The sequence below is a fragment of the Leptodactylus fuscus genome, chromosome 8 (genome assembly GCF_031893055.1).
Source record: "Leptodactylus fuscus isolate aLepFus1 chromosome 8, aLepFus1.hap2, whole genome shotgun sequence".
Taxonomy (NCBI): Eukaryota; Metazoa; Chordata; class Amphibia; order Anura; family Leptodactylidae; genus Leptodactylus; species Leptodactylus fuscus.
Genome location: NC_134272.1, coordinates 35,685,066 through 35,700,801, shown reverse-complemented (window position 1 = coordinate 35,700,801; position 15,736 = coordinate 35,685,066). Strand labels below are relative to the sequence as shown.

Below are 15,736 nucleotides of genomic sequence, written 5' to 3'. Positions count from 1 at the left end.
GTCCCCGCCTCCATCTTTGCCCCCAGTTTAATCTCCCCCCCTCCATTTCTCCATCAGTTTCATATCCCCTTTCATCTGTCCCCAGTTTCATGTATCCCCTCCATCTCTGCCCCCAGTATAATGACAAACACACACCCTCTCTCCCCCCTGCATCACACACACACACCCTCAGTACCTTACAAGCATCTCTTCACTGCACGGGGCACTGACATGCCCACCTAGTCACATGATCGTGTGATATCACACAAGGTCCTTTACCCATAGTGAAACGGCCTGTTAAGAAAAAAAAAACAGCAGGGGTAACGGCTGTCGCATGGACATGGACGGTCACCACCACACAAGCGCCCTTTACAAGCACTCAGCTCACCCTCCTGTCCTGCCTGCCAGTGCCAGCGCTCACCTGTGCGGCTGTGCCAGAGCCGTCACAAGTGCTCTGCAACGTCCGCGCTTAAAGCAATGGACTCCCCCAGCTGGGCCCTGCTTCTTCTTACAAAATAAGTCTCCGCCCCCAGCGTCAGGGTGCACGCTGAGGGAGGAGACACTGCGGAAGGTCCTGTTCAGGCCTGTGCAGGGTGGAAAGCGAACACCCCACAAAGGCTAAAATAGGGCACACCACGGTACCGGAGGTAAGACCGGACCCCCCTTCCTCCACCCACCGGAGAGGAGGGGGGGGAGACGAGCTTTCAGATGTAAAAAAAAAAAAAAAAATTTAGTTTTTTTCAAATTCACAGGTCGGGTCCCGGGCCCCCTAATGGCCCGGGCCCTGTGGCGGCTGCTACCGCTGCTACCACGGTAGTTACGCCACTGGACGTGAGTTACAATGGAAATCTATGTCAGGTCTACCCTTGTATAGATTTCCGTTCTGCCGCAGGGATGTTTTACAGATTTATGTAGAGGCTGCATTGTGTTTATTCAGGAATTTTAGGAGTCAAACCATAATCAGAGATGAAAAACGGTAAAGGCATCAAGTTTAGAGATGAGCAAACAGTAAAATGTTCGAGGTTCGATATTCGTTTCGAGTAGCCCCTCAATATTCAACTACTCAAATCGAATATCGAACCCCATTATAGTCTATGGGGGGAAAATGCTCGTTTCAGGGGTAGGCAACGTTCGATCAAATTATACTTACCAAGTCCACGAGTGAGGGTCGGGCTGGATTCTCCGAGAAGTCTTCTCCGTGCAGCGTCCCCGCGGCATCTTCCGGCTCTGAATTCACAGGCATCGGGCCTGGGCAGAGCCGACTGCGCATGCCCGCACTACAAAGCGGACATGCGCAGTCGGCTCTGCCCAGGCCCGCTGCATGGCAGAGTGAATGAAGAGCCGGAAGACGCCGCGGGGAAGCTGCACGGAGAAGACTTCTCAAGGTAGGAAAAGAACCAGCGTTGATTAGGCCAATCAATGCTGGTTCTACATCAAACTTTTACATTCGAACTGCGAGTGGTAGTCGATCGAGTATGAGTATTTCGAATACCGTAGTATTCGATCGAATACCTACTCGATCGAGTACTACTCGCTCATCTTTAATCAAGATCACCAGAAGCTTTGGCAAGGAAAAACTACACCGAAGATTACATCAAAACAAAGTTTGAATGTGTTTCCTTCAAGAACTCTAGTTACCTCCTAAAACACATAGGAATATTGAAATATTGCCAAGTTTTCAAATCATCCCTAATCTGTATAGATGTTTATGTTATAGTTATATAGGTTAAAGCAGATCACACAAAAAAAATAGTTGAAAGTTACATTTTTGAAATAGTTTTTTATTGTTTCAGTTGCAGATTAAAGACACATACCATAATCTGTCAACTAATAAAAGCTCTCATGTTGCTTATATACACTCAAGGGCTTTTTAAAATTTTCTTCTTGTACAATGGACTTTCTTTACTTTTTCTTCTCATCTAATACAAGTGATAGGTATGCTCTAGGAAGTTTATGGAAATTTATGCAAAGAAAAGTTAAGAATATTTCAGTGAATATACTGACTGAGAAATTGTTGTTGTTATGTACTTTTTTTTTCTAGGTTAGTGGAAGTGATGGACACGCCTAAAGGATCCAATTCTGGGACTTGTGGCTCCCCAGTCACTGAATCTCCTGTACTCTCCAGGTCTCAGGTAATACTGACGTCCTCTGTAGTTGGGCTCCTCATAGAACATCCAGTATCCATCATGTACTTGGCAAGAATGAATGTCATTGTAGCGGAATCTCTCATAGACATGAGGACAATCTTCGGTGAACTCCATCATCTGACCTCTAAAGTCCTCTTTTTCATAGATTCTGATTCTAAATGATCCTTCGTGCTGGTAAAACAAAATAGAGTATATATTATTACAATCTTACACACTCTAGAACATAAAATTTTTTGGCATAAACAACAGTATTTTATTGTTAAATGCAAAAGAGACACGTTACATTTCAGGCTTGCCCAGGTCACCACTGAGACCCAATCACAGGCCTCAGCAATGTATTCTATTTTTTTTACCTCCCCTAGGTCTCCACCTATTATCTATTATTAAAAAGAAAGAAATTGGAATATTCAGGTTGGACCAAACTGAGGTCATCAGTGTTCCTCATTAGAAAAAAATCCTTCTTTTATACTTTATATTTCAATTAAAATGAGTTTAGAACTTTAATTTTGTCCTTACTTGAAGACATATACAGTAATGTGTAATTTTAACTGATAAAGGACCCAATGAGAGTTCAAGATACATTTAAAGAGGACGTTTCACCTCCTGGGGCTTATGTGGTGTAATACACCGCTAGAAATCTGACAGGACACTGAATTCAGCGCACTATCGGCTTTCACGTTCTGTGCCCCCGGTGAAGAGCTATTGGTGCCAGTACCGTACTGCCAGTCAGGAATGCCCTACCTCACAGTAGCATCTATAGCGTTGTACTGTGAGAGGGGGCGCTCCTTACCACCCAGTGATGATGCTGAGTGGTGAAAAACGCTCCCCCAGTACTCGTCTATGGAAGAATACTATCAGGAGGGGAGGTGGTGTTCCTCACTGCTCTCACAGTACAGTGCAATAGGCGCTACTGCAAGGAAGGACATTCCTGACTGACTGTCAGAAACACCCTTCTGACAGTGAAGGGCTATGGTATTGGTACCGATAACTCTTCACCGGGGGCACAGAACATGAAAGCCGTCCTGTTTAAAAATTTCCTTATTTCCATTTGCTGAAGTTGTCATCAAGATATGAAGATATCAGCCAAACTATTTTTCTATCTCTGCACAGCAATCAAAACCTTGTGGCACTCCAATGGAAATCTGTTTCTCCTCTGTCAGTATTGGCTTCCTTGCCCATGTCAAGGATGTTTGAACCCTGGAATACCTGAAAGTTAGTTTGAGCAACACAGTGGAAGCCTTTGACTCAATTTGGTCCCCATGGGATACTTACTGTACACTGGAGGGTCTCTAACCCCCCCCCCCCCTCTGCCCTCGCTCTCTTCCTGTTTTCTTTTTCATTGATCCCTTTCTTCTTGTCTCATTTGCTATGCACTTTTTCTTATTGTTTTATTACTGCACTGATTTTCTTATTGTGCTAATATGTACTTTTATTTTTTGTGACCTTGAAAATTTCAATCAAAATTATCGTTGAAAAACAAGATATTTTAACTAGGAGTCTAGGATGCTGAATTAGATCCAGTTTTTTCTCTGTTTTCATTGTTTGTGTAAAATTTGTGACATCTTGAATAGAGATGAGCGAACACCATTCGATCGAATAGATATTCGATCGAATATCAGGCCGTTCGAGGTATTCGATTCCAATCGAATACCACGAGGCAAACACAGTAAAAATTTGTATCCCCTCCCACCTTCCCTGGCGTGTTTTTTGCACCAATAACTGCACAGGGGAGGTGGGACAGGAACTACGACAACAGAGGCATCGAAAAAAAAATGAGAAAAAGGAATTAGTGACCTCCACTTTAGACAGATGGTGGATTCGATTAATTTGAGACTGTGAACTATGTGACTGTGAGACAGGGATAGATCTACTGGCAGGGTTAGCTAGGGATTACCTTTATTTAGGGGGGAATGTTACTCACCCAGCTCTTTGGGGCTCTATCTGGTCAGGATCCCTCCGGCAGAACCAGCGTTGATTGGCTGAATGCTGTTCTCTGTATGGCATTCGGCCAATAAACGCTGGTCAATGCATTCCTATGGGAAAAAATCAGCTTGCGCATATTGCAAGCTGACAGGGATCACGACATAATACAGTGACTTGGGCATGTTAGATGCCCCCAGACATTCTTCCCCTGCTGTCCCAATTGCATTCCATGGTGTTGGCATCATTTCCTGGGGTGTCATAGTGGACTTGGTGACTCTCCTGAGTCGAATGGTGGGATCCCCTGAAACGAAGCATTTTTCCCCATAGATTATAATAGGGTTTGATATTCGTTCGAATAGTCGAATATTGAGCAGCTATTCGAAACGAATATCAAATATTTTACTGTTCGCTCATCTCTAATCTTGTACACTTCAAGTCTATATATTTCAATGGACATTAAATTTGCCCATCATTGTAATGTAGATTTGACAAACATTCTATTACAAGTCCAATGTAGTATGTGGGTTAATAAGAAATCAACTGACCTGGGGGCTTACACGGCAAGATCTAATGGAGTCATTATAACCCATCCATTGCTGAAAGTCAGGATACTCTCCTCTATGGAGAAAGTACTGGTGTCCTCTGTAGTTGGGATGTTCGTAAAGAATCCAGTTTCCACTTTCTACACGGATAGAGTTGCAACGTCTGAAGTATGAAGACAAATCTGGGCATTCAGAGTGACACTCATATGAGCGACCCTGGAAGTTTTTGTCTTCGTAGAAAATGATCTATGAAATTAGAATGTGAATATAAACACAATAGAAACAATATAGCTACAAACAAATACATTACTTCATTTTAAAACATAAGACTAATCAAAGAAGTGTAAATCATTGAAATTGACTAATATTGTTCTTTAAAAAGTTTCTTCATTGTTAATAATTCAATGTCCTATTTTTTACTTTTCAAGTAAAGGTCAAAAATGCATTTTTGAGTATTACTAGGGATCGGAAAAGATCGGATCCCAATTAGTGATCGAGCAAATTTCATGATCGGGATCAGCTGGAAAATGATCGAAAATCGGATTTTAAAAAACGATCCTGAAATCTCAAGATCTAGAATACATAAACTCCCAAATAGAGTTGAGCGATCGGGAAAGATCGGATCCCGATCATCGATCGAGCAAATGTCATAGTCGCAATCGGGATCGGCGAAAAAAAGATCGAAAATCAGATTTTAAAAACGATCCTGAAATCTCAAGATCAGCTCAACCCTAGAATACATAAACTCCTAAATAGAGTTGAGCGATCAGGATCGGGAAAGATCGGATTCCGATCGGCAATCGAGCAAATTTTACGATCACGATCGGGATCGGCTGGAAAATTATCGAAAATCGGATTTTAAAAACTGTCCTGAAATCTCAAGATCGGCTCAACCCTAAGTATTACAAAAGAGCATTTCCTGAAAAATGCACCTGCCAACTATCTTCATTTAGAGTCAGTACCCCCTAAATTGCATGTGGTGCAGCCAACCCTCCTCTATGCTAAAAAAGACAATAACCCTTAAATCAGCTGTCTACAGAAGGATTGCTTTATCTTTCTGACATGAGTTAATCTGTATAGTATAAATATAGTATAATTGTCTTACCTTGCCCATGATGCTTTATGAACAGGTTTCACTGCACAGTCTCAGCTACAATTTGACTGGATGAAGAAGGGCCTTATATACATCCTCTATTGGATAAGGTACATACAAAATTTGTGCCGACTAATCAGAATGAATAGCTTTTTTAAACCAACACTAAAGAGTGTTCAGTGTTGCTTTGACTTTTGTTGTATTTTTTTTTAGCTTTCAATAGAATTGAAAAGCTGAAAGTCACAAACTATACAAAATGCTTACACTAAAAAAAAAAATCTCTAGTGGTCTAGAACATGATTAAATTGTATAACATAAGTTATTCATTTTTTTAAATATCAGTAACTATAACATACAAAATCAAAGGGAAATATATAAAGAATAATAAAACTGAAATAGAAAAGTCATTAATGTGTACAAAAACTAACCTTACGGCATGTTGTATTTTGTTATCTGCATTAGCAAATTCTACTCCTGGAAATTCACTGGGAAAAAAAAACACACCAAATGGGATTTACTTAAAAATTATTGGTAAAAAATATGCAAATCTATTCTCCAGGATGTAATTAGGAGAACAGTGCCTCTGTATGCCGCCCTCTAGAGGGTAGCCTCCTTAACATCATGCATGACTCAGTTAATAAGTCTACTATTATGATGCGGATTTAATTGCCAAATTAGTATTTCTATTCCAAAAGGAACAGATTCCCAGCTATGGACAGCGCTGATTCGGTCTTTAAAAATTATTGCAATTTATGGTTGACATTTAGGGCTGGGGCCCCACATTACAGAAACGCAGCTTTTTTTGTTGCAGAATTTGCTGTGTTTTTTCTTTGAGCCAAGAATGACTTCAAAAGGAATTGGAAATATATAGAAAGTACTTAAACTTCTACTTTCTACATTAGTATCCATTTTTGAACTAATACCATGTAGGATTAGCCTTAAGGGTCAATTCAGATGGCGGAAAATGGCGCTGTATTCGGCCCTGAATTTTCCGTGCTGAAAAAAATCCTCCCATTGACCTCAATGGATTCTGCTAGCTTTTTTTCCACTTGCGGAATTTTCTGCTAGCAGATTCCGAAGACAGGATCGCCAGAAGAAGACAACGCAGAGGATGCGGCGGAGAGGCTCAGCTGTAGAAGATGTAGGTGGTGCTGGAGAGTTGTCACGCAGCATATGGGACGTCCCCAGTGCTGTTTTTGCATGGGGGAATGCCCCCTGTGATATCTGGGAACTCATTAGCATACAAAAAAAAACGGGATATCTACGGAATGGCAGCATGGAGAAGAATTCTAAAGATAGGGGAAGAATAGCCTTTCTTAAGGCTATTCTTACGTGGTATTAGTTAAAAAAGAGATTCTAATGATAGAATCACTTTAAACTACTCCTGGCTTTGGCTCAAAAAACTGCAGCAAAATCTGCAATAAAAAAAGCTGTGTTTCCACTACATAGGGCCATAGGTCATTTTCCTTTTGTATTTGACTGCTACTGTAAGTAGCACACAAAGGAATTTGACACTGGTTTTGAAGCAGATTCAAACTCAAAATCAGTGAAAATGTTATGCCTTGGTCGTTAGAGTCTCAGCCTGTTAGGTCCATGCATGAAGTGTCTGGACGACATTCTGTGCGTGAATTTTCTGACGCTGTCAACACGACCACCAAGGGGGACAGGACGCTCCCTTGGGGATCTTACCATGGGTCGGTGAATCGCTCGAAGGTCTCTGGTGTCGTGCCCTGGGGGTTGAGTGGCCCCCAGGGTGCCTTAAGTCACTGAGCGTGGGAAACTCACTGATTTAGGCACTATTGCGTGGCACTGGACTACACCCTTTTGAGCACACCACTCCTTAATGCCTGGTTTACCAGCATTGGAGTAATTTTTATAGATCCGGCGGTAAACCGGGCTCTGACTGGGCACTTTACCACTTTATTAGATGTTTTTCTCACTTTTTTATTTTCACTCTGTCACCTTTTTGTGTGTCGACGAAGGGATGCTGTAGCCTTTTGGGACGCTTCCTGACGGTGTCTGGTGGATGAGACCTGTAATGGGTCTCTCCCCTCTTTCAGCTGACCTGTCCTGGGGAACCAGGGCAGGCGCAGACTTCTTGCCTGAGCCAAGGAGTATCTCTGGTGGTGGCAGCCCGGAGAGAAACTTGGCGACTGGTAATCCTGAGTACCCTTGGTGGTGGCAGCCCGAGGGGAAAACGGATGTTGGTAGGGCCATCCTGCTCCAGCAGATGGCCCTTTCGGATACTCGACCCCACTCGGTCACCTTTTGGTCCTTGTGGGGAAGAGTTTAAGTCAGGAACCTCTCTCCCCTTTAGGGGAAGGGTGCGTTTTTTGGCGAGCATCCTGGGCACGTTTTTTTTAGTATGGCACCCACACTTTTTTCGTGCACTTGGTGTTGTTTGATTGGCACATTCGGAGACCTTCAAAAAAAAAAAAAAGGACCAAACTGTTGCAAGTAACCTATAAATTGTATTGTGCTTTACATATCTACGTATTTTGTTATGGTTTTTTTTATATTTCTGCGTTGAGGATTTCAAGTGACTTAATTTGCACCCTCTGATGGGTCACTCCATCTCAAAACAGCAGCATTGTGTAAGCTTCAATGTAGTGTTATTAGTAAATCTAGTCAAGATGATATTTATGCCACAGATCCTTTACATCCTACATAATTCCCCAGTTTGGCTCATGCTACATATATTTCATAAAAAATTTTTTAAGGACTATTAATGCTATTAATGGGTTAATAAGTGCACCCAAATACATTTAGAAGTGTTTTAGTGATTTCAGGGTCTATCTGGGAGCTCCTGGTATCCTCTGCAATTGTTTACATGGGTTGCTTCCTGCTCTTTTAGCAACTACCATGATGTATTGCTCTTCTCTCAGATCCCCCTCTCACTCCCTTCTTCTTCCTCTCTCCCACGGCCTCCCTGTTTCCCTAGCTAGTCCACAGACTATTAGCCCTACCTATCTAACTAATTCAACCCCCCACCCACCCTCCCATAATACTTACTTGTCTTACTGTCCTAGACATGTCGACATGTGTGCCGTCTCCTCTTATCTTGACTTCTGCCTGTTGTTAGGGGGTAACTGCCCCTGGATATGTTGTCGTAGTCCAAATTGATGACATAATCATGAGTACTCATAGAAAAGACAGATAGACACTCAAGTATCGTAATCAAAATGTTCCAAAGTTTATTACATATTACTTAGCTTTTATAGAGAAATAATGTCTGTCTGCTAATTTAGGCATAACAAACTACATCATATAGAAATATGAATTATCATTGGTCAAAGTACAAAATGGGCGTTCATAAACTATGAATACGTGTATAAACAATACATGAGTTAACACATGGTTGTCCGTGTCATCCATTTTAGTGTGTAATTATGTTAGCACAGTCTGATGAAATGGATGCCATGACCTTCCAGGTTTCATGCTAATGGATGACAGACAAAACAAGAGTTTAGAACTGACTTCATATCTTGTGAACTTTATGCATCTTGTTATGGCCATCACTTATTGTGATGTACAAATATGGTAACTTACATCCGCCAGCATGTAGTACAGAGGGGCAGCGAAAAACTGGTTTTAACTAGATATATTTTAATACGCACAGAGACACAAAGATCAGCACATTTAGTTAAAACATAAGTCTCAGGGTTACTGGGGAAGCATCTTATCTGTTACTTCTGGCTATACGCTCAGGGTTAGTGGTTAACTGATTTTTCTCTATTTTTCTAAGTTACAGTTTAGGAACTGGAATTAACCTCTCACACTGCGTTTTCGCAAAAGAGCGGGAATTCGAGCACTCCAGCTCTATTGCACATGCGAGGGAGCTCCAATCTTTCTTCTATTCATGTCTACTGCTGTTTACACAATAGAGCCAGAGTGCACTTCAGCTGTATTGTGCAGGCGCTGGCCCCCCTGATAGAAGTGGAACTTCAGAAGAAGAGGACATGAAGACAGGTAAGTATGATGGGATGGGGGATGTAGTATTGGTGACATTTAGAAAATGTGCATGAGGCGGTCACATAACCGCCCCGGCGATTGAGATAATTATACATTTTAAAAAAAAGTTTTTGAATGCTGGAATATTTCTGGCCTTCTCACTATGCCTCAACTGTTTAAAAAATTGCAAGTAAAATTCCAGCAGGTACTGGCTATAACCAATCACAGGTTCTATAAGTGTTTGCAACTGAGACACACACTTGAGGTGGAGCAGCGTGTAGCCCCACTCATACATACCAAAAATAAGGTTTTACTAGATCTGGAGGCCAAGCAGGGTGTAATTGGAGCGGTGATAGCTACACATTACTTGTATCTGTTTGAAGTCACAACTAAATCCTGGCCTTTGTCATTGTTGGCCTGCTGGGTGAGACATGTTGGCCATTTAGAGGATGGAGTATAGACAGATATTTTAGAGGCTGTTCTTAAACTGTCACTTAGTGAAATGCATAGGCTCTCTTGGCTATATCTCCTCCACAGTGTCTAAAACACACCATCCTTGCTATATTTAATGGGCTATAAAGGTGATTCCAAAAGTTATCGGTGTATGGGAGAGGAAGCAAATCTTATTCATGCGATGTGAAACTGTCCAAGTCTGAGAGGCTTCTGGAGGATAATCATTAGATGTATAGTGAGTGTGTACCACTGTGATATCTCTTTGAATCTGACTGGATGTCTGCTAGGATATGTGACTACACTTACTGTACTGGAGAGTCAGCATTTGGCAGACCGAAGATCCCTGTATCAGGCTCATAGACTTGTAGCCTCTCATTGGAAGTATTCTGATCCCCCTACTTTAAAGGGATCCTATCATTGGATACACTTTTTTTCTGACTAACACGTAGGAATAGCCTTAAGAAAGACTATTCTTCTCCTACCTTTAGAAGTCTTCTCTGTGCCGCCGTTCGGTAGAAATCCGGGCTTTCTTCGGTATGCAAATGAGTTCTCTTGCAGCACTGGGGGCGGGCCCCAAGAGTTCAAACAGAACTGGGGGCGTCTCCAATGCTGCGAGACAACAGTGACGCCTCCATCTTCTTCTGGATTGCCCTCTCCCTGCGTCTTCTTCTTTCATGGATTTCAATCTTCTAGGCCTCGGGCAGAGCTGACTGCGCATGTCAGCGGCCACAAGAAAATGGCCACTTACTCAGTAAGCTCTGCTCGAGGCCCAAGGCCTAGAAGATTGAAACCCACAACGGAAGAAGACGCAGGGAGAGGGTGTTCCAGAAGAAGATGGAAGCATCTCTGGAGATTTCTCTCGCAGCATTGGGGACACCCCCAGTGCTGTTTGAGCGCTGGGGACCGCCCCCAGTGTTTCAAGAGAACTCATTTACATACCGAAGAAAAACGGGATTTCTACCAAACGGCGGCGTGGAGAAGACATCTAAAGGTAGGAGAAGAATAGCCTTTCTTAAGGCTATTCCTACCTGTTAGTCAGAAAAAAGGGTATCCAATGATAGGATCCTTTAATCAAATTTAAATCTAGATTGAATATGATGTTACACATGGGGAAATACATATCTCAAAAGATAGGGATTCTTAAGAAGTTGAAGGAGCTTTGGGTTGAACACTTTAGTGATGACCCCTAGGACATTGCTAGTAGATACAACATATACACTATGTTAATACCCTTTCTGGTAGGTGGACAGACCTAGATGCTGGTTGTCCTGACTAATACCATGTTGTTGTGCCACATGATACTGCTGCAGAAATGCCTTGCTTTTGTCTACTTGTCTGGTGGGATGGAAAAGGAAGGGTGTGGAAGATTATTCCAGTGGACCTGATATGTACCTTTATTTATAAGTTTCTGGACTGATGGTTTCAGTGAACTTATAGACCTCCATGTTTCACTTCTGGACTTACGCCTCTGGGTCTACTCCAATGACTGGATTGACTGGACAAAACAGTGAAGGGTAGAGGGAGGAAGATAATAACGTAAAATTTAGGACTAAAAGAGTGACCTGACCACAGTGAGTACTAGAGTATAATACACTGCATGAGTCAGCATGGATTTTTTTCAGTTACAATTACAGTTTTTTTGCATTGTGTAACAGAAACAACTATTGTGGAAGAAAAACCTTAACAAAATGTGATTTTGCATTGAAAGGACTGACTTTGTCAGTTAAAACAATGTAAGACGCTCTGTAAACAGTCACAAATCACACTAGAGCAACACTAATCATAGGTCTGAAATTAAAAATAACTCTATTACAAGACTTGAGATGAGAGATTTTTTTGACCTGGACAGAATGTGTGTACCATAAGGGCCCGTGCACACGATGTAACGCGGCTCTCATTCTGACACGTAAACTCGTGTCAGAGCCAGCGCTTCAAAACAGAATCCCATTGACTTCAATGGGTTCTGTCTTACACGTGCTACACATTGAAATCAATGGGAGGCTTTTTAACCCATTAATTTCAATGTGTTACGCGCGTTAAATGGAACCCATTGAAGTCAATGGGATTCTGTTTTGAAGAGTTGACTCTGACACAAGTTTACGTGTCAGAATGAGTGCCGCGTTACATCATGTGCATGGGCCCTAAGAGATACTGCAGTTGATTTCTCAGAACATTTCAATACATTAACATTGCATAAATTTCCTCCAGAAAATGATTGCAAGCACAATCTTTTTGGTATTAATATCTTCATTTATTTTGCTTGCAATGAAAAAACAATGAAAAAAAAAGTCAAATCATTGATTATTTATTTTACACAAAACTCCAAAAATGGGCCGGACAAAAGTATTGGCACCCTCAGTCTAATACTTGGTAGCACAACCTTTAGACAAAATAACTGCAAACAACCGCTTCCGGTAACCATCAATGAGTTTCTTACAATGCTCTGCTGGAATTTTAGACCATTCTTCTTTGGCAAACTGCTCCAGGTCCCCCCTGAGATGTGAAGGGGGCCTTCTCTAAACTGCCATTTTGAGATCTCTCCACAGGTGTTCTATGGGATTCAGGTCTGGACTCATTGCTGGCCACTTTAGAAGTCTCCAGTGCTTTCTCTTAAACCATTTTCTAGTGCTTTTTGAAGTGTGTTTTGGGTCATTGTCCTGCTGGAAGACCCATGACCTCTGAGGGAGACCCAGCTTTCTCACACTGGGCCCTACATTATGCTGCAAAATTTGTTGGTAGTCTTCAGACTTCATAATGCCATGCACCTGGTCAAGCAGTCCAGTGCCAGAGGCAGCAAAGCAACCCCAAAACATCATGGAACCTCTGCCATGTTTTACTGTAGGGACCATGTTCTTTTCTTTGAAGGCCTCTTTTTTTTCCTGTAAACTCTATGTTGATGCCTTTTCCCAGAAAGCTCTACTTTTGTCTCATATGACCAGAGAACATTCTTCCAAAACGTTTTTGGCTTTCTCAGGTAAGTTTTGGTAAACTCCAGCCTGGCTTTTTTATGTCTCTGGGTAAGAAGTGGGGTCTTCCTGGGTCTCCTACCATACAGTCCCTTTTCATTCAGACGCTGACAGATAGTATGGGTTGACACTGTTGAACCCTCGGACTTCAGGGCAGCTTGAACTTGTTTGGATGTTAGACAAGGTTCTTTATCCACCATCTGCACAATCTTGCGTTGAAATCTCTCGCCAATTTTTATTTTCCATCCACATCTAGGGAGGTTAGCCACAGTGCCGTGGGCTTTAAACTTCTTAATGACACTGCACAAGGTAGACACAGGAACATTCAGGTCTTTGGAGATGGACTTGTAGCCTTGAGATTGCTCATGCTTCCTCACAATTTTGCTTCTCAAGTCCTCAGAAAGTTCTTTGGTCTTCTTTCTTTTCTCCATGCTCAATGTGGTACACACAAGGACACAGGACAGAGGTTGAGTCAACTTTAATCCATTTCAACTGGCTGCAAGTGTGATTTAGTTATTGCCACCACCTGTTAGGTGCCTCAGGTAAGTAACAGGTGCTGTTAATTACACAAAATAGAGAAGCATCACATGATTTTTCAAACAGTGCCAATACTTTTGTCCACCCTCTTTTTTACGTTTGTTGTGGAATTATATCCAATTTGGCTTTTTGACAACTCTTTTTGTGGTTTTCCATTGAAGACAAATTAAATGAAGATAATAATACCAAAGAATCTGTGATTGCAATCATTTTCTGGAAGAAAATGAGTATTATCTTACAGAATTGCAGGGGTGCCAATACTTTTTGCCAACACTGTATATGAGTTGATATATGTTGAATTATAAATATGATCGCAAATTAGAGAAGGAGTATGTCATTAACCCCTTTACGCTAAATCACGTACAGGCATGTCAGGGAATGTGGTTCATTCCTGCATTCCCACATGCCTGTACGAGATGGAGATCGCACGGGCTCAGAAGCTGAGCCCATGTGATCACTATGGGAGCCCAGCTGTATCTGACAGCCAGGCTCCCGCTTTAACAGCGGGGACAGTGATAACACCTATCCCTGTTGTTTAACCCTTAAGGTGCTGCCAGTCAATAGGGACCACCCCATCTTAAGTGTTTCAAAGTGAAAGTTAAACTCCAGGCGACATCGGGAGCCAGAGTTAGCTGTAACATACAGCTAACATCCTGCTCCTTAACCCCCTTTGGATACGGCGGGCAAACATATCCAATGGGCTCTGCCGGGTTAAAGGGCCCGTGGGTACCCCGCGGGGGTGCCCATATTAAGTATCTGCAGCCCGGGGTCTGGCCAGTGACCCCAGGCTGCCTGCAGACCTCACATACCTGGTTGATCCTGCCAGGAAGGGAGGAAGTTAGTCTATGCGTCTGCATAGGCTAACTTCCTCTATAGACTGCAATAAAGCTGTATTGCACGTCTATAATGTTGAATCAGTGATCCAGTGGATCACTGGTTCAGGTCCCCTAGTGGGACATTAATGAAAAGCAAAAAAAAAATTTTAAAAAAATAAGTCTATGAAAAATGAATAAATTAATCAAACAAAGAAATGATGATTTTTTTGCCATCTCCCCTTATTAAAATGCTATAAAAAGTGATCAAAAATTCACACATACCCCAAACCAATAAAAAGCACAGATCGTCCCGCAAAAAATAAGCCCTCAACCAACTCTGTCAACCGAAAAAAAAATGCTACACATCTCAGAAGATGGCGATGCAAAAATAATTGATTTCTTTCCCCAAATAGTTTTTGTTCTGCAAAACTAGTGACGCATAAAAAACAATATAAATGAGGTATCGCCGTAATCGTACCGACCCACAGAATAAAGGTCACATGTTACTTATAAGATATGCTGGGTGGAAAAAAAAATAAACGTTAAAAAGCAATACCAGAATTGCTGGGGAGGTTTTTAATCCACTAAGAAAGAGTTAAGAAAATTTATTCTATATTTTATAGGTCCCCAGAAATGTTGTCACTACAAAATGCATCTCATCCCGCAAACAATAAACCCTTATATGACCCGTCACCAGAAAAATTAAAAAAAAAATATAGCTTGTACAATGTGAAGACAAAAATCCCCCCAAAAATCTTCAAATCATTAGAAAACAACTGGCTGCGGCAGGAGGGGAATGTATAAACTGTACGAGCGTATATCAGGGGACACCCCAGATTTAGAGCTTATGAGGGAAAATATACCAGAACTTATCCCCTGAGTGACCCCCAAATCTTAGGAGCTACTGGGATATAGTGGGGAATTTGGTGTTCCCAATGCACTCTGCACAGCTGATATATTCACGTTCCACCATCCGCTGTGCTATCATGTCTGGGATAATGCTCATTAGACTCCTGATACATTTTTTGAGGGGTGCAGTTTTTCAAAATGGGGTCACTTTTGGGTGTTTCCAGTGTTTTGGTACGCTAGGGGCCCTGCAAATGCGATGTGGCACCTGTAAACTATTCTAGCAAAATTTGATCTCCAAAAACCAAATAGCGCTCCTTCCATTCCAAGCGCCATCATGTACCCATACAGCAGATTACGACCACATATGTGGTATTGCCGTATTAAGGAGAAATTGTGTAATAATCTGGGGGGGGGGGGCTTTTTCTCTTTTAACCCCTTGTGAAAATGAAAACTTTGGGAATAAAGTGACATTTTAGTAATT

General features: G+C 41.9%; 1 protein-coding gene and 1 pseudogene across 1 annotated transcript in view; one reads left to right on the top strand and one right to left on the bottom strand.

Annotated features, from left to right (window-relative positions):
• The window catches only part of LOC142216490 (gamma-crystallin-3-like), a 401,417-nt gene that overhangs the window by 272,579 nt on the left and 113,102 nt on the right, over positions 1-15,736 (top strand). The window lies entirely within an intron of this gene.
• LOC142216776 (gamma-crystallin-3-like) lies at positions 1,898-5,705 on the bottom strand (annotated as a pseudogene).